This window comes from Pseudonaja textilis, chromosome 2 (genome assembly GCF_049901715.1).
Source record: "Pseudonaja textilis isolate UNSWEBS1 chromosome 2, rPseTex1.2, whole genome shotgun sequence".
NCBI lineage: Eukaryota > Metazoa > Chordata > Lepidosauria > Squamata > Elapidae > Pseudonaja > Pseudonaja textilis.
In genome coordinates this window covers 29,660,814-29,688,450 of record NC_141991.1, presented here as the reverse complement: position 1 = coordinate 29,688,450, position 27,637 = coordinate 29,660,814, and positions in this window count along the sequence as shown.

The following is a 27,637-nucleotide window of genomic DNA, read 5'->3' as shown; positions in this document are numbered from 1 at the left end:
CAAGGACTACCTGTGTGGGGTACATTTATTCCCTGCTGCCCAATGCTTTTAGAATTCTGGAAGTTGAAGTCTACATGTTTTAAAAGTTGCCAAGGTGGGACACTCCTGCATTACACATTCTGCTAAGGAAACGCCCAAAAAATATATAGGGAAGAAATATCCAAGCTGGTTTCATGTAGTTTATAATAAAATACATGGATGCAGTTTAAAATATGGTTTAGGGTCAACAAGTTGTATTAAATAAGAAATAAGTATTTTGAGAAGAGCTTTGAATGAGCATTTTCTACTTCTATGCTCTGAGGGTATTTATTTTATTTCCTTTTTATTTTAATTTAGTCAACAGTCAATTTTGAATAATGCAGCAATAAAAAATAAAATCATTCACTTATATAGTGCATAATCAACAGACTGACAAGCAGATCTTTCCATAATGGGAAGTTCCTCTGATCAAGTCTTTTTCAATTATCTGAACAGTCTTTTCATCAGAAGCTGATAGACAGCTGAAATTGGACTAAGATTTATTAACTTTGCTGAAGGATTTTCTCATATTTGCTTTGGCTGAATTATAAAAAAATTATAAACAGACTGGTTAAGAGAAATGAAATCTGCCATAGCTGCTGGCAGTGACTGATTTAGCAGCTAAATGATGACCATTAAAGAGATGGAATTTTGAAAGAAATTCCATACATGCAAAGAATCCCATTTATTCCTGTGCATTGAGCAGAAATCAGACCTTGTAAACTTTGGTTAGTAAATCTATTTACATCACAGCTCTCTGTTAACAATCTGAGGATGTTAGTATCAGAACATCAAACTCTGCTTTAATAGGTTCATCTTATTCAGAAAGAATTTATCTAGATATGTCTTATGTAAAATGTGTATCTAATTTCTAAGCCCACTACAGTTTCTTAGAAAGGGACAACAGGATAAAAGAGTTGGAAAGGAACCTGGAGGTCTTCTAGTTAGTTTCCTCCAACCACAACTTCTCATACAGGGGTGGGATGCTACTGGTTCTGCCGGGTTCTATAGAACCGGTAGTTCTGAAAAGCAGAAGAGAACTGAACCAGTTCTGTGTTTGCTGCTGTTTGGCTCACCCACCCGCCTGGGCTCTTACCTGTCCTTTATTTCCTGCTTTTTCAACCTCAGCTGCTTTGCATGGCACAGCTGAGGTTTTAAAAGCAGGGGGAAAGTGGCTTTTCAAACATGCGCACCTGCGTGTAGCGCTTCTCAGAGCCTAAGGTTGTTTTACACACACATGCAAAATGTAGTCACCAAACGGATAGTAACACCAGTTGAATCCCACCCCTGGAGACCCTATGCCATTTCAGACAAATGGTTGTCCACTCTCTTTTTAAAAACCTCCAGTGATGAAGCACCCACAACTTCTGAAGGCAAGCCATTCCATTGATTAAGTGTTCTATCAGGAAATTTCTTCTTATTTCTAGGCTGATCCTCTCTTTGATTAGTTTCCACCCATTGCTTCTTGTTCTGTTCTTCTTGTTGTTGCTTTGGAGAATTTGGCCTCTTCTTTGTGGCAGTCCCTTAGATATGGGGATGCTGCTATCATATCACCCCTAGTCCTTCTTTTCATTAAGTTAGACATACACAATTCCTGCAGCCTCTTTTTGTATGTTTTTAATGTCCAGTCCCTTAATAAATTTGTGTTGCTCTTCTCTGTACTCTTTATAGAGCCTCAAAATCTGCAAACTGTTTGAAAGATGAACATTCAGTTTTGCTTATATGATGGTTCTCACCATTTTCTAAGCAAGAGCTGTCCAGGACACTGGAATTACAGCTCCCTGGATTTTAAATCAGCATACAAGTTGTCATTCCCGTTGTTGGCATCAGTATGGGGAAAGAGTCTAATAACCACTAAACTCCCAACCAATATTTTTCTGAGATTGTGTTATTTCATGGATTTAGTGATGCTCCTCAATTCAGAATGAACTCTTCTTTTGGACTAATTTGCATGCACTGAGCGCACCATGGTTACAAATTTAAAATAAATATTTTAATTGGTTATGTTTTTATAAATGCAAATCTCAATTAAAAAGTTGAGTACATTTTTTGTACTCAAAATAATATCATGCAGATAGAAAATTGCTACTATCCTACTTTTATATGGTAATGATCTTTTATGCTGACACGAGATTCAGAAATGTTGATTAAAACCAATAGTGGAAATCCATACTTTACTACCATAGTGTAGTTAGTATATGCATTTAATAACTCTGGTCAAGGAGTACTATTGACTGATGATCAGGGAACTGCTTTTGTTTATAAAATCATCTTGCAAAGAATCTTTGGGGGAGGGGAGGATAGTTGGTGAAAAGTAAGAAGAGTAGAGTGATTTGGCTAAAGTGCTAATTGTGGTAAATATAATCCAAACAGATGGGAGAAAACAGCCATCCAGTCAGCTAATGGCTCCTCCAAGCATTTGACAGTAGAAACACCTGTTTCAGAACTCATAAAGAAAAAAATGATTAATGAATAGGTCATGTGTTCATAATTAGAAAAGATCTGGGGTTCTACAGCTTATTATCTGTGTTTGAGATTTCTTTCCTGGATGCCTGGTTAATCTGAGACTAATTTCCCAAGTATTAGGTAGGCTTCTGTCCACTGACTTGAGCTCTGAGACAAAATTTAAGATAAAAACTGCTAATGGATGACTGAAACAATAAAATACATTTCCTGAGATGAAGCCCTCCAAGGACAGAGATGGAGAAAGGTTTGGTCTTGATGGATGAGATCCAATTTCAAAATCCCTTTCTTGGCTATCTTAACATCTCTATACTCTAGTTGCTGCTTCTCTAGTGTACATTGAGAGGTGAAATAATTCCAGAGATGTATTGGGGTATGTCAAGAAAGGTGTTTTTTTTATTTTTAAATATACTGCCAACCTAGTAGCACAACTATATCCATTCTGAAGTTATACAGATTTTTCTCTTTTCTTGCATGAAAATTACATTGGATTGTTGATTGTACGCTATGACTATCATTAAGTGTTGTACGTTATGATTCTTGATTCTTAACAAATGTACCTTTTCTTTATGTATACTGAGAGTATTTACACCAAGACAAATTCCTCGTGTGTCCAATCACACTTGGCCAATAAAGTATTCTATTCTGTTCTGTTCTGTTCTGTTCTGTTCTGTTCTGTTCTGTTCTGTTCTGTTCTATTCTAAATAAGGGAGGATTTTTCTTCATAAAAAAAGTTCACTTACAACCCTGATGTATTTATTTAGCCTTTCTGGCATGACCTCAACAGGATTAAAATGGAGATTAATTTTCTTGCACTGGTTTAAACATTAATGATTTCAGTGAATTTTTAAAAAATCCTATATAATGAGAAATCTGCCTTATGCAAAGTCTTGGCTTTAGCTTTGAATAGGCTTCTGAAATTGACAAGAAAGTGAAATGTTTGATATGACTGAATGAATTAGGTACTACAGAATTGAACTTGACTCCTGATGACTGCATAGGAACATGTCTGCTGTATTTATTTGCCTCTTATAATACATTTTTTTAGTTCTTCCAAGGATATGCCAACTGATCACATTTATCATCATCTATGGTTTCTACTCTTCTTCTCTTCAAAAGCCTATGAAGTATGATTTTTTTCCCCCCTGGTTTTTCTATTCACATCATTTCCTCAAAGTATGTGAGTTTTCTACTTGCTGTTTATCAGTACATGGTGCACAATGATCCACCAAGTCTGCCAGATGTTTGAAGACCATAGCAGACATTTGAAGACCATACAACCATAGCACAAGTGAAGTGAGCACTCCAAAGCTAGAGCTGCAAATGCTGCAATACTGGTGCTCATACATGTCTGCCTGACATGTGGCAGAACAGTTTGTGCCCATATAGGCCTTACCAGCCACCTGCACACACACCGTGGACAGCCTACAACCTCTTAGATGTCAAGGTCCTTTTTGAATACGATGGATGAACATCATCATCAGTATATAGAAGGCAGGCAGTCTTTAGTTGGCCTAAGAGTGGTTGTTGTTGTTGTTGTTGTTGTAATATCTAGTACTCTTGTCATCCACTTTCAAATTTTATAAGTCATAATTAGAAGTTATCTATACTTTTTTTTTTTTTAGAATGTCCAATTTAGCCATGTATTATGGAAAGGTCATAACTTTAGCTATTAGCAATAGCACTTAGACTTATATATCGCTTCACAGTGCTTTACAGCCATCTGTAAGAGGTTTTACAGAATCAGCAAACTGCCCCCAACAATCTGGGTCCTCATTTTACCAACTTCAGAAAGATGGTAGGCTGAATCAACCTTGAGCTGGTGAGATTCAAACTGCCAAATTGCTGGTAGCCAGCAATTACCAGAAGTAGCCTGCAGTACTGCATTCTAACCACTGTGCCACCATGGCACTTAGCTATTATGATATTCATTTTCATAGAAATGTGCATTGTGATTTTTTTTTCCTAATTTGTCATTGCCAGCTAAGGTTAATCTTATCTTTATTTGTCTAAAACACCTCCCGTCTCTATTATTTTATCAAAATAAAAGTACTACCTTCACTTCTTTGTTGTCAATTACACATTCACTGAACACGCTGGCTGATATTATTCATAGTATTGTATTAATATTTTTGCATGCTGCCCATTCTCTAAAGCTCTGAGCAGCTAATAGGAGTCTCATAAAAGCAAAAAAACTGTCTGGAAATAATGTAACAAAAATCTGAATATATCAGAACAAAGTAAATAAAAAGTGAAAGAAACATATATCTGCCAGTTTATCTTCTCAATATTTAACAATAGCCCAGAATTTTCACTTTCTATTTTTCATTTTTATTTTCAAATGAGTTTGAAGTCTTTTTTTTTAACTTTTGATTAACAATATGGTATTGTGTGTTCCAAACAAGTAGTGTTTTATTTCAGCTCTTATTTGCTTAATCCTTTTCTCTGCATACACTGTTTACTCTCATGGATATTAATATATGTATGTACTTCTCCTATCTTTTTCTATTAATCTTATAGAATATTACTGTCTTTTCCTACTCTGAACCACTCTGTTTCTCCAGCTCTTAACAATAATTTCTTTTTTATTGTAACATGTTCTTAGAAAAATAAGCAGGTGAGCATACCAATTAGCCCTAATATAGTGCAACTTCTGGCACGGTTGATACCATGCCATGAAACAAACATAAATCTCTAGTATTTTCTTGCTCTTTTCATTATCCATCTTAATATTTTATACATTAGCTAAATAAACTCACTTTTTTCTGCCTGTTCTAAAAGTGTTCTGTTCATTTGACATTTCTGTCTTAATACATCACTCTACTCTTTATTTGTAAGATTGTAAGCAAAATTTCCAAGTTTGAGTAATTAATGCAACTATTTGGTACTTCGCACCTTTCCCCTCTTCTTCAGGTATCTTATACATCAATCTTCTCGAAGCAACACACTCTTATTTCACATTTGTCAACATATCAGCAGGAACATTTAAACTGCTTCTTCTGCAGTTTTAAAATTATTCATTGAGTTATGAATAATTTGTGCCTAGTGTTTTTCGATTCATCAGCTAGTCTACTGCTTAATCATGTCTCACTTTTCAGAAAAAACAGTTCTTAACTATTACTAGTTACATGTATATGCTGCCCAGCTCACAATGACTCTGGGTAAGTTACAGGTTCTCTTTCTACGTATCTTTTTGTCAATGTATCATTTAATGTAATAGTAATGTAATCTTTAGTCACATTTGCCTCTGATAAATTTCTTCCATGATTGTTTTTAAGAATTCTTATCATATGTGTACATTTACTTGTGTTTTCTATTAGCTTCTTAAAAGGACCTCTTATTTCCCTTTTCTGACCCTAGGGTACTGCTTCATTTGTTGTCATTCTAGACTAAATATACCTTTCCTTGTCTTCCCTTATTTTGTATTAGTTAAGGTGCTGGCCTAGAAACTAGGAGACCGTGAGCTCTAGTACCTCCTTAGGCATGAAAACCTGCTGAGTAACTTTGGACCAGTTATTCTATTTCAGTCCAATTCATCTCACAGGGTTACTGTTGTGGGAAAAATAGGAGGAAGGAGTGTTACAGTATAAATGTTTGCTCCCTTGGGTGATTTATAAAGTAAAAAAGTAGGATAAAAATCTAATAATTAAATGTTCTTGTTGTTTAGCATTTCCTTCTTCCATCATTCTTTGGCTATCATAACAGCTTATTCTGGAAACATATGGATTTTTTTTTCCTTTTTGAAATTCTAAGAATACATTTCCACTTTTTTTTTACAGTGTTTTGCTTTTATTTCTTCCTATAGCTCCTCAAATTCAATTTTATAGAAGTTCAAGCATGCTAAATCAGACTCCAGGTTCTATCTTGTTGGCACACATACTCTTTAATGGATATTGTTGCACTATAGGGGGTAAAATTCTATTTAAATATAATTTAATTGTAATCCATTAAAAAATAAATCAAATTTAGTTTTCATCTCAGCCCAATGCACTTTTGAGTATCTATTCTTGCATTCTAATAAGAGCCCATCTATGATCTTCACCCTAAAAAATGTTATGCACTGACTGTCAATAGTTCTGCAAATAGTCAGATAGGAATATTTTTACCTTAACTCAAAGGTGGATACTGTAAAGTGTACACTGTAAAACAGAGGTCTCCAACTGGTAGTCTGCAGCCCACTGGTGGTCTGCAAGAAAATTTTGGTGATCCGTAGAGAACTGTCACTCCCAAAAGCAATTAATCCAGGCTATGCTGGATCAAAAGGCTGCACCGCCCACATGGCCGATGGGAACACAAGGCTTGCGTCACTTGCATTGCAAACTACATGAGGTAGAGAGAGGGGAGGGGGGAAAGGGCAGAAGGGGGAACTTGCCCACTCACCCCATCCACCTCACCTGGGCACCGGCTGCTTCTTTCCACTTCTTTCTTCTTCTGCTTTTGGATGCACGCAAGCAAAAGTCTTTCTTTGTCTCCCCCAAACTCTGCCAGCAATGAGTCTCTGGGACCCTGCAAAGCATCCTGCTCCATGCCGGCAAAGACTCATTTCTCATGGAGTTTGGGGGAGAAAAAGAAAGACTTCTGCTGCTTCTGCTGCTTTCCTTGCATGAAGCCAAAGTCTCTCTCTCTCTCTCTCCCCCTGAGAACGAAGCTGGTGTTCTGGTTCGCCGACAGCAGGTGCGGACGGCTAAGGTCTCGGAGAGTGAGGACTCAGGCGAGGGGTCTGCGTGATGCAGGGATGGGGCCAGGACCATCAGGGAGTGGAATGCTGCCTTCAGAGATTGTGGAGGCTGGCAGCAGTGATGAAGAGGTCCCTGAGGAGCCTGTGCCCAGTGCTCATGTGCTCAGGGCTGCTTGTAGCAGCACGGGTGACTGGGGAGTAAGGCTGCAAGGTAATAGCCCCTCCCTTAAGAGATAAAAACCAGCTGAGAAACTGGAGTTCTTTGCAGGAAGCAAAGAAGTTTTTGCACTCAAGCCTTGTGGATGCTTGGAATATCTTGGTTGGTATTTGGTTGGTATTCATGTTTGACATATTTCTTAGTAACTTTATCTAGTGTTCTTGGCAGCCTTGCACAACCTTGGCAACGCTCAATCTTATCAGAGACAATTAGTTTAAAACAGCCTTTTAGCCAGGAAGGAACGGAATTCGTAAAGAATCATTAAAATGTTTTGCTGTTACCTCTGTTTCATGTTTGGTTCCTTGGAACAAGGTTTGGGTCAAAACAGCTGGAGTCGGTATCCTGCAATGCCAAATAAAGAATGATCGATCGGTAGGAAAATGGGGTGGGGAATTTTCTTGCAGACTTTTTGGGGGATTTTCCCAGGGTCTCTGTCTGCAAAGACCCTGGGAAAATCCCCCAAAAAGTCTGCAGGAAAATCCCCCACCCCATTTTCCTACTGATCGATTGTTCTTTATTTGGGATCACAGGATTCTCTCTCCCTCTCCCTCCCTCTCTCTCTCTCCCTTCCCCCCTGAGAATGGAGCTGAAAAGCAGGTTAGTGAATGCCTTGGAGGGTGTGGGGTGTGTGAGGAACCTTTGTGTGTGTGTGTGTGTGTGTGTGTGTGTGTGTGTGTGTGTGTGTGAGAGAGAGAGAGAGAGAGAGAACATCACCACCAGCCCTCCGATGTTAGATCGGATCTCTCTCTCCCTCTCCCTCTCCCTCTGCCTCCCTCCCTCCCTCCCTCTCTCTCTCTCTCCCACCAATGTCAGCAAGCCACCATAAGTCAAAATTCATATTAGTGGTCCGCGGGATTTAAAATTATGAGTTTGGTGGCCTCTGAGGTCCAAAAGGTTGGCAACCCCTGCTATAAAGTCTGCCACTGAATGACCATAGTCCTTCTCCAGAATAATTAGATGGAATCACGATTACAACAAGAAGATTAAAAAAAAGTTAGCTAATGTAAATACTAAAACTGTAGAGGAGTGTGAAGTAATGAGTGAATGTACTAAATACATACTTGTTACTATAGAGCTATGGAAACTTCAGAACATGTTTACTCTGGGATATAAGTGGTGTTTGTGCAATCCAGCATCCTGACAATAATATGGAAATGATTTGTCATTAATTTTGTTTTTTGTTTCAAAGTTTCTAGTCTAATCTACAATCCTGGAAGTACTGAGCAGGTCTGACCCTGCTTATTTTTCATGTGGTCAGTCAGGGTTAATGGTGTGATTTGTACATTGATATTCAGGGACACCCTCTTTCTCTTTGATTCCTGAATGAAATGATCTAAGAAATCCCTTTTCACTATACTTTCACATTCTTAAAAAATATGTTACCGTTCCTTTTTGTCAGGAAATATTTCTTTTTAATCCATTTGTTTCATTTTAGTCTTTTCAAATGCAGTTCCCGTATTACAAAATATGAGTGAAGAATAATGCAAACATCAGCTCATAGTTGAAAATTACAGAACACAAAATTATCTCCATGATCCCTTCTCAGTGTATCCCCTTATCTTGCTGAGTAAATCCTATGCAATCTATGGCCTCTTAGTTATTGCTGGTTTCCAGCTTTCCAGTAAATCCTACCAACATGGCCAATGGTCAGAATGATGGCTTGGAATAATGGGCATAGAAAGGCCATGATAGGTAAAATTGGAAACGAATCATATCTGCACTTGTCTGGATAGGATATTTTCAGAGCTGTCTTTGTCCAATAAGGAAGTGTCACTTCCCAAAAAAAGAGAAATATAGAAATGTTTAATTTGCACATCAAAAGGTTCTAGCTAAAACAGCAGTTCCTGATCTGTAAATTCTGAGAGAAAGAAAGAAGAAGAGAGAGAGAGAGAGAAAGAGAGAGAGAGATGGCATAACAAGGCTAATTCTAATGCACCCAAGTGTTTAATATAAGTTAATTTGTTCTGATTTGATATGTAAGGCTCCCTACTTAGCAAATAACTCAAAGCATTGTAGAAAGTTAGCACCCACCCCACTCCTAGAAAATTGAAATAGCCCAGGAAATATTAAAAAGGCAGAATATTTCCTCTAAAAAAGAGTAGAAACTCAGAAGCAGAAACTCACCTCAGAAGCAGAAACTCACCCCCACCTTTAGGATGTTCTCCCAACAGCATCATACAAGAAAAGTTAAAAACATAATGTAACAGAAATAGAATAACAAATAAATAGCAAACTCTCCAGGGAATAGGTGCATTTTTTTTTCAAGAGGCAACTAGACTTTCCAGTTTTTCTCTGAAGACATTTCGTTTCTTGGATGAGAGTGAAACATCTTCAAAGAAAAATCAGAAAGTCAATTTGCCTCTTGGGGGGAAAAAAAAAAGCACCTTGGGACCACCATGACTTGGATGACTGAGAATCTCCATAGTCATCTCCAGGGAATAGAAAAAGTATTAACTATTAATTATTATTATTAATAATTAATAGTGATATTACTAGTTATTAATAATTAACTATTAAAAATTATAACACTAGTGAGCTCACAGTCCCCTTCTCCACAGCCCAGGGCTTGTTGGATCTGTGATGCAAGCTGGGGAAGTCAAGGAAACTGGTTAACAGCAACCCTACAATTCAGGGCTGATATGACCTTGTAGATTAAAGTTTACAACCCAAGACAAAGTGTTCTTCAAATTTAGCTTGCATTCTAGCCCCTCTGTGATCACCCAATCAAATGAATGAGAGCTAGTGTGGACTAGTAGTTTAAGGCGTGGGCTATGAATAGAAAGATTCAGGGACAAGTTCATGTGCAGCCACAAAAAAACATGGTGCATTATTTCAGGGCAGTCGTCTTAATCTAGCCACAAGGTTGTTGCCATGAGGAAAAATAGGAAGTGGGAGTGCTTTATTCTCCCTCATGAGCTCTTAAATCCCATATTTTTTAGCCAGGTTGATTTTATATTGTTTTTATGATATTGTATTGTATTTGTATTATTAGGAATTATTGCTTTGTTTTTTAATATTGTAATATTAAAAATTATTAATATTGCAAGCCACTCAGAGTTACCATGTGGCAAGGTGAGCGGCTAATACATTTTACCAATAAAAATAAATAAATGAACAGTCAGATGGAAATGTAAGGTATTCCAACCTCAGCTCTTGAAAGAATGACAAAATATAACTTTAAAAATAAATGACAGCTGTGTCAAATATTTTCTCTAAATTTTTATTAAAATAATGTGCAAAACTGTGGTGCTTAAATGTTTCAGAAACCCTGGGGCCTTCTTCTTCCATAAATTCAGACCACCCGCAACTATCCTGCCTGACCCACCACATAGAAAATTAGCTAAGCGGATAGGTACTGTGTTTACAATGATTTAGATGTAATCTATAACATACATCTTTCCTCCCGATCTAATTAATTCCTCTAATAGAATTAATCAGCACCCTAAATACAAGGCTTGCTAGCAATTAAAAAAAATTAAAAATGCTATCTATCCTAAAATACAATTATCCCGACAAACTCAATTATACACCTCAGTTCCTTCTTAAATTGTGTTGCTGACTTGTTTCTTCAAACCAACCTGTGGCTTATTCAAGTTTTGATTGTTAAGTGAAATCACCACTCTCTAAATCAGATGGTGTTTACAAATATATATATATATATATAGCCACAGCACTTTATTACCCCCATGGGTGAAGTTAAATTGATACATGGAAACCAAATTAGTAAAGCCAAGCAGAAAACAGCTTCTTTGGGGGGGTTTTTCCTCATTCATATTAATGCCTTTTCTATTGGAAGAACATTTCACCTTCTTCAGGATTTCACAAAGACAAATCACCATTTCAGGCTCTAGAGATCAAAAAGAATTTAGATCCAATCAACAAACATCAGTTACAGATTTTTGAATGGTGGATGTGACAAGTGGAGACTGGCTATTTTCAAATCCAGCTTTGAAAGAGGCAATGTCTTCTCCTAAGCTGCTGGCTTTCTCTTTGCTTATTCTTCTTAGATGTATGTTTAGGGTTTTGTAGCTCATGGAGTTTCTGCTATTATAGCATTCCATTATCCCCGATGATAGTAGGAAATCTACAGTCAGGCTTAATTTGAAAGAGAAATGGGAGAGTATTTAATAAAAATTTGAGTTGATACTTCAGGTGGTCCTTGACTGAAAACCATTCATGATTGTAGTAGCTGTTCCTGGCACTGAAAAAGTGACTTATGACCATCTACACACTGAAAATTATTGCAGCATCCCTATGCTCACATGATCAAAATTTAGCTTGATCATATGACCGTGGGGATGCTTGGCAATTCGCATGCATTTATCATGCTTGCAGTTGTGGCTAGGACAGCCTTTGCACAACTTTGTGTTGTGCTCCAATTGCGGCTCTTCCTGGATCAGGTTTCCCTATGATCAGTTGTTCAATCCCTAGTTGGTCTATTGTAATGCACTCTACATGGGAATTACCCCTGAAGCACATTCGGAGGCTACAGTTAGTGCAGAATGTGATGGTGTGGGCAGGCTTGGGCCCCCCAAGAATGACCCCTATAACTCCACTGCTCTGCGAGCTGCATTGGTTGCCATTCTGCTTCCGGTGCAATTCAAGGTGTTGGTGATCACCTTTAAAGGCCTTCATGACATGGGTCCAGGTTATTTGAGAGACCATCTCACCCTGTTAAGATTGGCCTGTCCCACTTGTGCCAGCAGAGGAGGTATTCTATGGGTCCTGTCAGCCCAATTATTCTGGCTGGTGGAGTCCAGGAGCAGGGCCGTTTCTGCTGTTCTTCCTGCCCTCTGGAACATCTTGCTCCCTGATATGGGGTTGGGCTCAACCCTCCTATCCTAAAGACCTGGCTCTGCCAGTAGGCCTGGGCCTCCAACAGGGGAATAGCACAGTGGAGATGGTTGATTAACAACAGATCCCATCTCCCCTCATTCTGCTACTGCCCTTCCCATGTGTCCTTCAATTCAAACTTTGGTTTTAAGTTATGTTTTAATGTAGCTATATATTTTTATGACTGTAAGCTGCCCAGAATTATCTTATGGTAAGATGGATGGCCAATAAATTTTATAAATAAGTAAATAGATAGATACTGAAGCTGAAGCTCAAATATTGTACTTCCACCACCAAATGAAAAGAGAGGACTCATTGGAAAAGATTCTATTATAGTTGGGAAAGGGTTGGGAAAGACTGAAGGCAAAAGAACGGGGTGGCAGAGGATGAGATGGATAGATATTGTCATTGACGCACTGGGCATAGGTTTGGGTGTACTCCAGTAGGAGGATAAGGGGAACTGGATAAGGGGAACTCAGCTCAAGGTCCATGGGGTTGCAGGGAGTCGGGCATGACTTAGTTACTGAACAATAACAACACCAACCAACTGCTACCCTGAGGAAGCAGAGTAGTGCCAAGAAATTTCATACCACCCTGTTTCCTCTCCTGGAGTTTGATCCAAGTTCTTTCTAGATCAGGGGTGTCACATCACATGAGGTATCGGGACTTTTTCGTCCTTCGCTAAACTGGGCGTGGCCAGCGCGTGACGCATCTGGCCCCTAGGCCGGGAGTTTGACAGCTCATGATCAGGGTTGGGTTATGAACTCAAATTTTCATGAATTATATTGGAGCAAGGAATGGTTTTCAATGCAGGTGGAAAGCCAAGATTCAACCCTTATTACGCCTGATTAAAAAGACTATTAGGTAAAATAGCAGCTAATATGAAAGCTCTCTGATTTAGTCCAGGGGGAGCCACTGCCAGGCTGAGTGAACAAGATGGATTAATAGTGTAACCTACAGCTGCCTCACATGAGTTTCTCCAACTAGATCTAAGCACCTGTGTAGGGAAAGGTGCCATCATTTGTGGTAGAGTTTAATCAGAAAGCAACCTCCATGCATCAAGTGGATAGTTTCAGCACCTTAGGTATGGTATTGTCTGAAATCACCCTTTGTTCATTCCGTGCATGTTTCTCCACAACAATGATGCATGAGCTGATACTCTAAAACAGCTACCGAGCTCATACAATATTAGATAAAAATTACAAGTGAGAAGCTATTTTACTGCTATTTATTTTCATCAGCTAAGCATCGCTCTCCTAAATGTCATTGCTGGCTGGTCGATATTGGTTTTTCAGTCTCCTGAAAAGTTTGGTAATTCTTTTTTCGCATCTTATGTATAAAAATCAATAATAGTTTGCAATTTGTTGAAACTGTGAAATGGTCCAAGTTGCTACTAATGTATTTCTGATTTCTCCTTGTATTATATTCCCATTTGCCCCACAGAATGTAAACCATTTATTCTCAAATTTAAGTCCTGTTTATTTGCTTTGCTTAAAGTGGTTCCTTAGATCTTAATACTCCCTGCACATCCCTCAGCCTTGCTTTTAAAGTTGCATCAAAGGAAAATAAAGATGCCACCATGGTATATGAAGATGACAAAGAGTGTATGGGAGTGAATTTTATGCTGTTGTGGACCCAGTGAGCTGAGACTTCCCAGAATTCCCCAGTAGCATGGTCAAAAGGATGCATGAGCTGAATTCCTACGTTTGCCTGTTGCTGAATGACAATTATACTGCTTTACGATTACATCATGTACGTATCAACCTGATCCACTAAGCCCATTGTGTTCTTCCTGAAACCCAACCCAAATGTTAACTGAATTCAAGTGTCATACAAATCTGTATTATGACTCTCTAAAGGACAGGGAAATCTGAACTATATAAACTGTTATGTTGAAAACTACCTGTATAATAGTAATAGTATATAGTACAGAAGTAATACCGTTTAGTATAGAGGCAGTTGCTACAGTAATAATACTGTGTAGAAGTAATAGCAATAGAATTAGAATATAGGAGAGTAGTAACAGGAAGCATTCACATATGTATTTGTAAATTTACATATTTTTATGACATTGCTTTGTTTTACAAAATAAAAAGTCTCCCCATCTCTTATCTGTTTTTTATCTTCTATCATATTTATGTATATATACACACACACATATGTTCCTCTTGGCTTCTAGGTGCTCACTAAGAAAGGATTTTTTGAAATGACCATCAGAGTATTAGTAGTTCCTATATTATTATTAACATGCTCTGATGCTAAGGAGTTCTACTCCCCCTCCCCACCTGAAAAGAAATCTCTTCCAAATACAAAAACAGAGGAGAGGAGAGCAGTTTCACAGCAGCAACCAGCTTTAGTACAGAATAGTTAAGCTAAGCCACGCGCAGGCTCCTTGCTGTCTCCTTGCTCACAGTGCATATACTGTTTCAGTTTCCATGTTTCAGTTTCCAAACAGCCCTCAACTTCTCACACACTGACAGGACCCTAGCCAGATGAATACTGATGGATGCTGGTAGGCAGAGGCACAATTTCCCCCCCTTATTTTCCTCCCCAAAAACTAAGCTCAATCACATAGTTTCGTAGTGAAGCCTGGGTATAGAGCTACTAGGGAGATATACAAACTTTATCAAAGTCCAGTGTTTTTGTGTCTGTATTGAGTCTAGGTCCATTTGATTTAAAAAAGAATCCATGACACTATCTTCATTCATTTCTAAAGGCAGTCTGCCCAAGTTCCATACAAGTATTTATTTTCCTGTGCATTCACAGAGCTGGAATGATACATACTTCTTTAAAAACAACTTGTTAAAAGATTGCAAATCTTTAATAAATCATTGAATTACGCTTATTCTTCTCTGACCTTTCTGATGTTGAGCAACCATTTTATGTGCTGGGAAACCAACATTTGTTACGTGTAATTGTATGAAGTGACACCAATCTGACTTTTCGGAGCTCTGATTCTTGCCCCTGATTTAAGAATGAAAAAATGCATTTATATTTAAAATTAAGTTTTGGCATAAGGCATGGCTATTTGCTTAATTGGATCCCATTTTATTTTACAAGTTACACAAGGCAGCAAACATATCCAACACATCTGGCTTTTATGGGCAAAGGCAGGACTTGAACTCACAGTCTCCTGTTTTCTAGCCTGGTACCTTAACCACTAGACCAAACACATCTTAATACTATTAGCAAGATTCACATACTATAGTAGGGCCACTGCAGGGATTCATATAATATTTTGTGCATAATCAATGGTCCATAACCCACAATATTTAACTAAGCCAAAAATTGAGCATTCCATTTTATGGTGTGAACCCAAACTTTTTTATCATAACAAAGGGACAAAATGAAGAGGATGCAGCTGTGAAACAACCTGTTCCCTCCCTTCTGTATGCATATAAATAAAATCTAAGACTAGAATTCATGTATGTATGTATGTATGTACACAGACACACACACATCCATGAGGTGTGTAGCTGACATGCTTTCCATGTTTTTGTGTGTCATTTACAGTGAACTATGCAGTCAGTAATTTGTCTGGTCTCAGGTTGCCATCTAGTGTTTGACAATGCAGTATAACTTTTATTTGAATTGACTATGTTGCTACATTAATATAGTTATCTTCATGTTAACTTCTCCTGCAGATAGATTAGAAAAATAGAAATATGTGTAGAAATATGTGTAGAAATAGAGAATAACAGTTTTAGGATTTGGATTCTACCTCAAGGACAATTATTCCCTGAGCCATGATGGAATCTTCTCAGGATATGAGATTCCAAGTTGTCAGCCTCCTGTAATTAAGCAATTAAACAGTTTTTCTGCTGAACAAGTATTCATCCATTGCATTTTGCATTGCTGCTCTTCACATAGCAGTGACTCTTGGTGATATACAAGAAGCTGAAACAAAATAATAAAACTGAACAACCAATAATACAAATTTAGGGTTAAGAAAACTCATTCCAAATTTACCATGCAAAAAAAAACAACAATAAAAAACAATAAACCAACCAATAGAGCTCATTTGCCAATCCAACTTTGATCCCAGAGGAAACACTCAGGGTTTGAGTGCTTTATGAAAGGATAACTGGGAGAGGGAGCCATTTGAGTCTCTAGGGCTATGATGGCGAACCTATGGCACACTTGCCAGAAGTGGCACACAGAGCTATTTCTGCCAGCACGGGAGCCATCACCCAGAACAAATCCACTGTGCATGCATGTGCGCCTCCTGCCAGCCAGCTGATTGTCGGGTATCTGCCATGTATGCAGGGGGGACAGGGTGCATGCAGGAGATGTGCATACATGCGCTGGGGCCGTGGCGTGCTGTGAGTCATGCAAGCATGCCCAGAGGCACACAGTGGATGTGGCAGGGTTGTGCTGCATGCACAGGGGTGTGGGGGGTGTCATGCACGCATTGCATTATAAGTGCGCCAGCGCGCACTTTCAACACCCGACGATGAAAAGGTTAGCCATCACTGCTCTAGGGGCATGATCTTCTACAGGTGCTGCCACTAAAAATGCCTGGATTCAAACAGATAATATTGCTAGATATAAAAGACATGCAGACCACGCCCACCCCAGCTCTGCAAAGGCAAAAAAGTCCTGATACATGCCGATATGTCACTCAATAGAGTTTGACACCCATGTAGTAATCCAAATGAGAGGTGGCTAAGGTATTAGTCACCATAAACAAGGCCATGATCTACACTTGTTCTGAGTAGGACTCATGATTCAGAGACCTCCCAAATTGCACATCAGCTCAAGGACTGCTGTCCCATTCAAGGTTAAAGACTGAAAACCTTTGGATCTGGTGTCCTCAAACACATAGCTGTTTAATCCTATCAGGGAGGACTAATGCCTCTTCTCCCCCATACAAACCCTCACAGAGACTGGAAAGAATCTCAATAGCACTGCTTGGTTGGGCCAAGGTAGAGATTATCCATGTCAGCTGATGACCTTACCTAGGAAATTGGTGATGAGAGCTGTTGTCTTCTTTCTGTGTTTGATTTTGACCTGATCACACTGAAGGACAATTCTTACATCCAAGAAAACTCCTGGGGATTAATAGAAAAACGTAAGTACTATCTAATAAACCATACTTTGGAAGGGTGAGTATGGTTCTCCGTGAGCCTGAAGAAAGAGGCAGCTGCATTAATAAGCTACTCTTAAAATCTAATAATTTGGAACCCTGAAAGAAAGATGTGTCAGCTTAATGAATAGCAAAGCATTACTTTGCTCTCATAAGGTCTAGAGCAATTCTTCAAAATTGTTTTTGAAATATGAATAGAGTTGTTAGCACATATACTGTATGAAGAATTGCTTAAGACACTACAAGAGCAAAAGTGGTATCAGTCCTTTATGGAAGACAAGTAAACCAAAAGTCACGTAGGCCAATATTACTTTTATTATAAACTCATGGTATTTAGAATCTTGAAAATCTGAAAGGAAAAGGCTCATCTGAATGTTTCATGCATATTACATCCCTGTTCCAGATTCCTTTGATCTGACTGTTGCATTAGCAGTGCTTCTTCCTCTATTATGAAAATACCTTGTTGGAAAAAAAATACATAATCTCTTTGGCTTTGCAAATTTTCAATGGACTATAAATCAAAACAGAAAAAATGCATAAATTCTACTTACAGCACTAGATATCTGCTCGGAGTATGAGGATAATGGTGATAATGATGATCACCCAGACAAATGTACATACAGTAACATGTGGTGCTGTGGTAGTAGTCTGTTAGTAGCATGTGCTAGCAACTCTATGCATATTTCAAACATAATTTGGAAGAATTGCTTGTGAGCAAAGTAATGCTCTGCTATTCATTAAATGGACTCATCTTTTTTTGGGGGGGGGGCAAGGGGGCGTCCAAATGATTAGACTTTTAAGAGTAGCTTATTAATGCAGCTGCCTCTTTTTTCAGGCTAATGTAGAATATGCTCACCCTTACTGACAGGCCAGTAGCAATTTATTTCATTTTCAGCATTTCTGGTTTTGCACACTCCTTTTTGTTCAGCATGGAGCATTGAACAGCTCATGGTGTTCTCTATTGTTGCCCATGTTTGGTGACAACAGGAGGACCTATGGAGCTTTGAACTGTTCTTGAGGAACCTGTTGTGATTCGCCGGCAGCAGATGTGGATGGCTGGGGTCTTGGAAAGCAAGGACTCCGATGACGGGCCTCAGTGGTGGGATTCAAAAATTTTTACTATCAGTTCTGTGGGCGTGGCTTGGTGAGCGTGGCAGGGGAAGGATACTGTAAAATCTCCAGTCAAAGGTGGTATTTGCTGGTTCTCTGGACTACTCAATATTTCCGCTACCGGTTCTCCAGAACTGGTCAGAACCTGCTGAATACCACCTCTGACGGGCCTGCATGTGATGTAGTGATGGGGCCAGGACCATCAGGGTGTGGAGTGCTGCCTTTGGAGATTGTGGAGGCTGGCAGCAGTGATGCAGAGGACCCTGGGGAGCCTGTGCCCAGTGCGCGTGCACGCAGTGCTGCTCGTAGGAAAGAGCAGCTGCAGCAGCATGGGTGACTTGGGAGTAAGGCTGCAAGGTGATGGCTCCTCCCTTAAGAGATAAAAGTCAGCCTGAGAGACCAGTATTCTTTGCAGGAAGCAAAGAAGTTCTTACACTTCAAGCCTTGTGGAAATTCGGACTATCTTGGTCTGTGTATCAAGACTTTTTGTCTGGAATATTTCTTGGCAACTTAATCTAGTGCTTTTGGCAGCCTTGCACAACCTTGGCAAGGCACGTTCTTATCAGAGACAATTAGTTTTATTAGCCTTTTAACTGTGAATTAATGGAATTTGCAGAGAAGCATTAAAAAGTTTTGCTTTTATCTCTGTTTGGTGTTTGTTTACTTGGAGCAAGGCTTGGGTCAGAACAGAACCGGAAAGCCAAAACATGATGTGAAATGCTCTTTGCTGACCTATATTAGCTTCTCAGAACAATGTACCATCATACTGGTTTCAAAAACACAGTGGCCACACAATAGTACCAAGATTAAAGAGAACCTAAGTTAAAAATAAAGCCATTACTGCTGATGTACCATAACATAAAGCATTGTTTTCATTGTTCTGTACTCTAACTGAGGCTTCTGAAAGTAATAAACTCAAAGGTTATTTTCCTCTACCACTAGATGCTGCTCCTGCCGCATTATGAATTAGCTTACATGATTTTGTCCACTCAGCTGATTATATAATTCAATCGCATAACTTTTCTGGCACAAAATGCATAACCTGGAGAAGAAGGATCTTTATTATATCTCACATCCTCCCAAATCTGTAAACTTTGCTCTCCAAGCCTAACAATATATTCAGTTCTATTTGCACATACAAATATTTCCATACTTACCCTTTATCAAGGGCCAAAACAGTTCAGGCGTATCTTGCTACAAAACATATAGAACAGTGATTTATTTTGAACCTAGTGCAGTAAAAAATGGATGAGATTGATTTGGCTACAATATCTATTGAAAATACGCTTTAGTTTTCAAGACTTGATAAGAAGAAATGTAGTCACTTTTAAACTTGTATCACTGTTGCATTGGCCGAATCCATTAAAATTTGTGGGTTCTTATACTGACTGATTTTTTTTTGTCCCATCCTCAGGCTCTGTACCTTCTTCTACACCTGGCACTGCCTGGGTGTAGCCGACTCTGAGACACGTAATTCATTGTCACCCTTGACCCTGGTTTTCCCCCATCCCCTGGGTGTATCATAATTCATATTCTACAATGAATATTTCTATAATCTTTTTAGAGTTGCCATTAGGCTCACCATGCTGAGTACTTTTCAGCATCTTTCATATATATTTAAAAATGCATATATTTAAGAATTTAGTTTATAATAGTAAAATCTAATAGCAACTAAACTTTTTAAAAAAGAAGAGAATAGGAGGAAGTAAAAAGTGCAAGAAGAATAAGAAACTGAAAAGAATATAATAAAATATATATATACAGAAATAATGTCATTAATGTTTTAATTGCTTGAGTTTTATAGTTTGATATGATTTTATATGTCTTTTAATTTTTTATTGGGAGCTGCCCAGAGTTGGTTGAAAGATGAGCCGCTATATAAACGTCTTAAATAAATAATACCTTAGATCTAACTAATGAGCGATTTCCTTGTGAACTGACAGTCCTTTAAAAGTATATGCTGCCGTTGCGAACAAAATGGCTAATCCCATCATCTCCCAGCACTCAAACCCATGGAAACCCACTGTCCTGTGGTCTGCTTGCAAGGAGCAGCTGTCTGGAGCTCATATGGGCAATCTCCCATCCTCTCTTTATCCAAGAGAGGTTCCAAAGAATTAGTCTTCTCGCCAGTTCCTTGATCTTCACCAGGGTCATTAGCTCTGCTTTCATCCAGGTGTCTTCAAGTCACCATAACTCCTCTAGAAGTCCCCTATCCATCACACTCTGCCCTTTTGGCTCAGTCGTCCCTACAAGCTGAAAGAATTTGCCAGCAGATTCTCCTCCCCTGCATCAAAGCTGTCTTGAGGCAGCTTCATTTTTGAGTGACAATTTCATGATCTGAACTCCCATTAAACCTAAATGAATGAAATAAAATAAAACAACCTGCTCTCAGAAATTTGGGAGGATTCAGAGGACTCATTTAAGTGAAAATAAATTAAAGATAGTGAGCTTCATTATCATAAATTGTGGAAGAGGTAGGCAAGGGATTGCTGTCAAAGCTTGCTCTTCTGTGTTATCGTTCATTTTGCAATTAATCAGTAAGAGGAATTATTTCAAAAAAGAAAGAGTGTCTCTGTGGGGTTAGACCCTTTTGCTCCTGTGAATGGAGAAAGTGGAAAGAAGCAAAGATGCTTACAGCCTCTGTGACAGTCTTTCTCAACAATGTACAGCACCGCAACACAGAGCCTTAATATATAAGACAGCTAGCATCCTTATTCCAGCCCTTTCCTTTAAGATTAATATTTCTGTGGTGCACATGGATAATCAGCCCATCCTGACAAGAGTGATTCTAAGCATTAGAAAACCCTGGAGGGATTTATGTTTCTAATCCAAGATTTGTGTCTACCTTTTCTCATCATTTCTGATTGCTGAAACTCCTCAGCCGTGAACATCTATTCTCTTGTTATCCATCACTTCAGGTGGATACCTTAGTTTAAAACTAAAACAAAAATGGTTCTCTCAGAATTCCTCATTCTATAATCTGTAATGAATTATGTATTGGCCCAGAACAAGAAATAAGAATTCCCTGGGAGCGGGGCTAAGACAGGTGCCTGACCTTATTGCTTTGAAGCCCCAGGCTCACAGAGCCCCCCTCTCAAAAAAGCCTGGGGTGCAGTTCCCAGAACTTCTCCATTGAAATATTAAATTTGATAGAAGAGGAAGTGTAGGAAGGAAAATCCATCTGGTTCAGTTCCAAGCTGGGAGAAAGACGCCGGAAATAACATGGAATCTGATTGGAAAGAAAGTTTCTATTTATTGGTGAATAGAACTAACTCACATACACAGCGGGCAGTTCTGAGTCAGCTGACCAACTGGTTTGGTTTGTACATGGACTTTTACAATCAGCCTCCATGTTATTTCAGAGTTCCAAAAATTCAGTGAAATCCTTGGCATCTCTAATTTGGACTAAGATTCTGGGATTGGAGATAGTCCTTTTGCCAAATCTGTAAGGCAAAGAGACAAAGGAGAATTGCTAGCTGACTGATGTTGAGCTGAACATTTTGTGTCTTTGCTTACTTATATGTTTAAAGCTATGACTTAAACATTAGGAAGATATGTACACACCTCAACGCTATACCTCGAAGCTGTAGAAGACCCCCAAATGTTATTATTCCATGTCATCCAGTTAGACCAAGTGACCAAGTTTAGAGCCTCTGACTCTGAGAAAGAACATAATGAGCAAGGGAAGAGTTATCTGGCCCTTTTCATTTTTCTGAAAACAAATAGCTGTAAAGGGTTGTTTCTCCACTTCCTAACTCCCTTGTGGTGACCTTAACGCAAGTACACATTTTTCTTTGATAGATGTATGAGAGCCAGTGTACTCTCCCCACCCTCATCCCACCCTCACGCAATCTTGGGATTGGTCTTGGAGAATAACTCACAGCCAACTGTTGTTACTCAGCCAAGAATGCTAGAAAGGAGAGCCCAACATGGAGAAACTACATATAAATCCTGGACTGTAGCTTACGACTTCATTCTGGTCTTGAGAAATGAAAACTTTTCCTTTCCTCCCATTTTTCCCCTTGATTTTTAAAATTAATTTTTAAGTGTAATAAAAATCTGGCTGTCCCAGATTTTAAACATGATTTGCTCACTGGAATTTTTATTTCAAAAAAGTGAGATTAAAATAAATCAACTTGACTTAGAGCTGGCATTTGGAAGTTCCTCTCATTATGTGGTTCCACAAAAAAAAAAACACCTCAGTTTTTTTCATTTTTAAGAAGGAGCAATGTAGCACATGATAATTGTTAGATCGGTGGATCGGGTCACATAAGAGGCGAGGCACGAGAGTGAACAATCAGCTCTTTATTGTAGCTTCAGAACAAGGACAGCTAAAGGGTGTGAGCCGCTTGGCTTTATACAGCCGGCCGGCGGCTCGGCAGCCAATGGCAGCGCTTCGAATCTCCCGCGATCGGCTCGGCCAATCGCGGTAGATTCTTAGTGCTCCAATCACAGTCATTCAGTGGACCAATCGGGTTGCGGTCTGGGTGGACCTATCAGAATGCGAGTCTACAAGAATGTTAATACAGAACACCCCTCCCCTCATGGTTTCGTCCGACGCAGCGTCGTGACGTAGCCGCGCAGGTAGGTGGGGCTTCGACTCTGTCGAGTTGACCTGCGCGGTTCAGTCTGTGTGTGATCGTCGGCCGGTTTGGACGGGCTCCGCGTCGCTCTCAACTTCATTGATGGAACCGCCTGGAAGGGTGAGCCGGGCCTGTTGCCGCAGCTCCCGCCCGGACTACCTGGGTTGGTCGAGTTGCGGTTCCTGTTGCTCCCGCTTGGTCTTTCCGGGCTGGTTGAGCTGGCTTGGCTGTACCTTCCAGGTGAAGGTCCCGTCTGCGACAGTTCGAGGTCTACCGGTGAGTATGGCTGGTTTATTTGAATGTTGCTGTCTTCTGGTGGGGGGTGTTCGGCTTGTGTTGGGGGGTGTGCCGTTGACGATTCCGGCCTTTTGTCGCTCCCCGGCTTGGATGTTGAGGCTTCCCCTCCCTCTCTGCTTTCCGTGTTTGTTGTTGCTGCAGCGTCGGGGGTGTTGGCGGCTAGTCTGGACCGTAGCTGGTCGATGTGCCGCTTCCAGCTCCTTCCGTCTGTTGTTTGGAGTCTGTATGATCGGGGCCCGGTTACCTGTGTTATTTGTGCAGGTACCCAGAGGGGGTCTCCCGTGAAGTTCTTTGCGTAGACCGTGTCCCCGGTGTTGAACGCCCGGTACCGGCTGGAGGAGTCTGGGGGTTTCTCCGGGTTGTAGGTGGGGTGTAGTCGGTCCAGTGGGGACCTCAGTTTCCTTCCCATCAGCAGCTCCGCTGGGCTCTTGTTCGTGGTTGTGCTCGGCGTGATGTGTTGTATAAAGAGTAGCTTGTTTATTTTTTCTTGGATGTCGCCGGTTTCGATTTTTTGGATGGTTTTCTTTGTGTATTGGACCATCCGTTCCACCCTACCGTTCGCCGCCGGGTGAGCCGTCGAGGTTAAGGCGTGTCTGATGCCCCGTTCGGCCAGGTATTGTTCAAATGCCAGCGCCGTGAACTGTGGCCTGTTGTCTGACACTATGACATCCGGTAGTCCATGCGTTGCAAAGAGTCTGTTGAGTTTGTCGATGACCGCTTCGGTTGTTGTTGCCCTCATGGTGCTTACCTCCAGCCAGTTGGAGTAAGCATCTACGGTGATGAGGAATGTATGCCCCTTGGTTGGCCCGGCGAAGTCTATGTGTAGTCGCGACCATGGTCCTCTGGGGGTTTCCCATTCCAGGATCGGGGCGGCGGGGGAGGTGGCTCTCGATTCTTGGCACCTGCTGCAGCCGGCGACCCATGTCTCGATTTGTTTGTCCATCCCTGGCCACCAAGCATAGCTTCTGGCCAGGGCTTTCATCTTGACAACCCCCGGGTGTCCCTCGTGCAGCATTGCCAGCACTCTGTTTTGTAGTGCTTCCGGTATGACTACCCGGTCTCCCCAGAGAATGCACCCCCTTTGTGTGAACAGCTCCGTTTGGCGGTTTCGGAATGCCTTGAACTGTTCTCCGCCATCATTTTCCGGCCACCCCTGCTCTACCCAGCTCAATACCCGCGTCAGCCGTTTGTCTTTATTTGTTGCATGGGCAATGTCTGGCGCGGGTAAGAGTAGGCTGGGTAGGGTCTCGATTTGCAGGGTTGTCGTCGTGGGCGCTGGGTCGTCATCTAGGTCGGGTAGTGGTGACCGGCTTAGTGCGTCAGTGTGCGGAATGTTCCTGCCGGGCCGGTGTGACAGTTCGTACAAGTACGCGGCAAGGAACTCGGACCACCGTGTCATCCGGGGAGACAGGATGTTCGGGGTGGCCTTGTTCCCTGCGAGTATGCCGAGCAGGGGTTTGTGGTCCGTGATGATCGAAAAGTTCCTACCGTAAAGGTACTCGTGGAACCTTTTCACTCCGGCGACGATGGCGAGGGCTTCTTTGTCCAGTTGACTGTAATTTCTTTCCGGCTTGGTCAGCATTCTGGAGAAGAAGGCGATGGGTGCTTCCTTCCCGTCGGGTAGGGTGTGGCTGAGGACTGCTCCGATGCTGAAAGGGGATGCGTCGCAAGTTACTGTGGGCGGGAGGGTCTCGCTATACTGGATCAGGACTGCGTCCGATGTCAGCAGGTTTTTTGTTTGTTGGAATGCAGTCTCCTCCCACTTCCCCCAGGTCCAGATGGCCGCCTTATCGAGCAGTCAGTGTAGGGGTTCCGCCACGGTCGCCTTCTGGGGTAGGAAAACATTGTAAAAGTTAAGCAGTCCCAAGAATGCCTGTAGTTCCGCCTTGTTTGTTGGTGTGGGGGCTTCTTTGATGGCTCTGAGTTTCTTCCCGGTTGGGTGTATTCCGTGCCGGTCCAGGAGGTACCCCAGGAATTCGACCCTCTCGGTGTGGAGTTGGCACTTGTTTCTTTTGACTTTAAGGCCGGCGTCTTTGAATTTGCTAAGCACCGCCCTTAAACGGGTCTCCAATTGTTCTCTGTTGGCGGCTGCGATCAGCACGTCATCGAAGTAGGGGACCACCCCTTTTATTCCCTGGAGGAGCCTTTCCATGAGGCTTTGGAAGACTCCTGGGGCGACGCTGACTCCGAATTGGAGTCGGTTGCACCGAAAGGCTCCCCGGTGTGTAACAATCGTTTGCGCTTCGGCTGTCTCCGCATCGACCAGCAATTGCTGATACGCTTGCGCCAAGTCGAGTTTTGCGAAGACCCGGCCTCCCCCCAGTGAGTGCAGAAGGTGCTGCACTACTGGGACGGGGTAGGCGCTTTGCTGCAGCGCGTGATTGAGGGTGGCCTTGTAGTCCCCGCAAATTCTTATGGAGCCATCTGGCTTGATGGGGGTGACTATGGGCGTTTCCCAACGGGCATGGTCGATGGGCTCTAGGACCTCTTGCGCGACGAGCTTGTCTAGTTGCTCGTCGATTTTCGGCTTGAGCGCAAAGGGCACTCGCCGAGGTTTGAGGCGGATTGGGGCGATGTTAGGGTTAAGGTTGAACGATATAGGGGGCCCCCGGTACTTGCCTAGCGAGTTGTCGAAAACCTCTTGGAATTCTTTTACGAGAGTCGCTTCCCAGTCGGCCTCGTCTGTGTGATGGATGCCCGTCACCTCGATGCCCAGCGGGGAGAACCATTGCAGGTCGAGCAAGCTGGGGCGGTCCCGGTCCACGATTGTGAGTGGCAAGATGTCGGTGTGGTTCTTGAAGGTGACCTTAAAGTGCCCAATGCCGGCCACAGAGATGCGGTTTCCCTGGTAGTCTTTCAGGATTAGCTTCTGGTCGTCTAGTTCGTTTCAGCGGATGGTCGGGACTAGGCGCTTGATTGTGCGCCAAGAGACCATTGAGAGGTAGGACCCGGAGTCCACTTCCATCTCGCAGGGTTGGTCCTCGATGCACAGTGCCACGTGTACCTTTCGGGTGTCCATGGTTGACGAATGGCTGATGACGACCGTCTGGTGGGTTTCCTCGTGCCACTGTGCTTCGCTGAGTCATCTGCTGCGGTTGTCGCGGCTCCACCGGCTCTCGGTCGGTCGGTCTCAGTGCCTGGGGGGGGTGCCGTCTCGTCGTCGTGGGCTGTTTCCTCGTCGCTGCGGGCTGTAGCTCTTTTTGTTCCGGCACACCTTGGCGATGTGCCCCCGCTTCTCGCAATGCCGGCAGATGGCGTCGAGGAAATGGCATTCGGAGCGGGGGTGATCGCCACCGCAGCCGGTGCAGTGGAAGCCCGACTTACATCCCCTGCGGTCCCGGCGGTCGCGCTCGGTCTGTAGCCGATGAATTTCCTCGTCTTCGTCCTCGGTGTCGGATTGGGGTTCGAAGTCGCCATGATGCGTGGTCGTTTCTCGGTGGCTGGCTACCCCGGGCTTCACGGTGGCTGAGGTCGCTTCGTTGGTTGGAGGCCGTTCAGTTGCGTTGGCTTGTCTCATCCGGGCTGCTGACCGGCGGGTGGCCTTGGCGGCGGTAGCCTTGGCGAGGGCGTCGGCGAGGGAGATGTTGCCTTTGGCCATCAGCCGGCTCTGCAGCATGGGGTCTCTGAGTCCGAGGACAACTCGGTCCCGAAGTGCCTGGTCCAGGTCGGGCAATTCGCAGGGGCCTCCCAGGTTCCACAGTTGAGCCACGAAGTCGCCGATGGTCTCGCCTTCGCGCTGATCTCGGCGGTAGAAGTCGTGCCTACGGATGAGGATGGGCACGGTAGGGGCGTAATGGCGGCGCAAGATGGGCTCGAGGTCAGCCCAGTCCATCTCCTTGACGTTGGTGGGCTTTGCCAGCGCCTTGAGCATTTTGAATACCGTGGGGCCGCAGTGTGTTAGAAATACTGCCCGTTTCCTCTGGCCGTTGGCGTCCTTGAGGTTGCTGCATTCCAGGAACATCTGGAAGCGATCGATGTATGACTCCCAGTCTTCGGTTGCTGGGTCGAACGGAGCGGGCGGCAGGGTGCTGGCCATCTTGCTGGTCGTTGAGCGCCGTTTGCCATGTGCTAGTTGGTCCTCGCCTCACGATCCCACCTTCGTCGCCAGTGTTAGATCGGTGGATCGGGTCACATAAGAGGCGAGGCGCGAGAGTGAACAATCAGCTCTTTATTGTAGCTTCAGAACAAGGACAGCTAAAGGGTGCGAGCCGCTTGGCTTTATACAGCCGGCCAGCGGCTCGGCGGCCAATGGCAGCGCTTCAAATCTCCCGCGATCGGCTCGGCCAATCGCGGTAGATTCTTAGTGCTCCAATCACAGTCATTCAGTGGACCAATCGGGTTGCGGTCTGGGT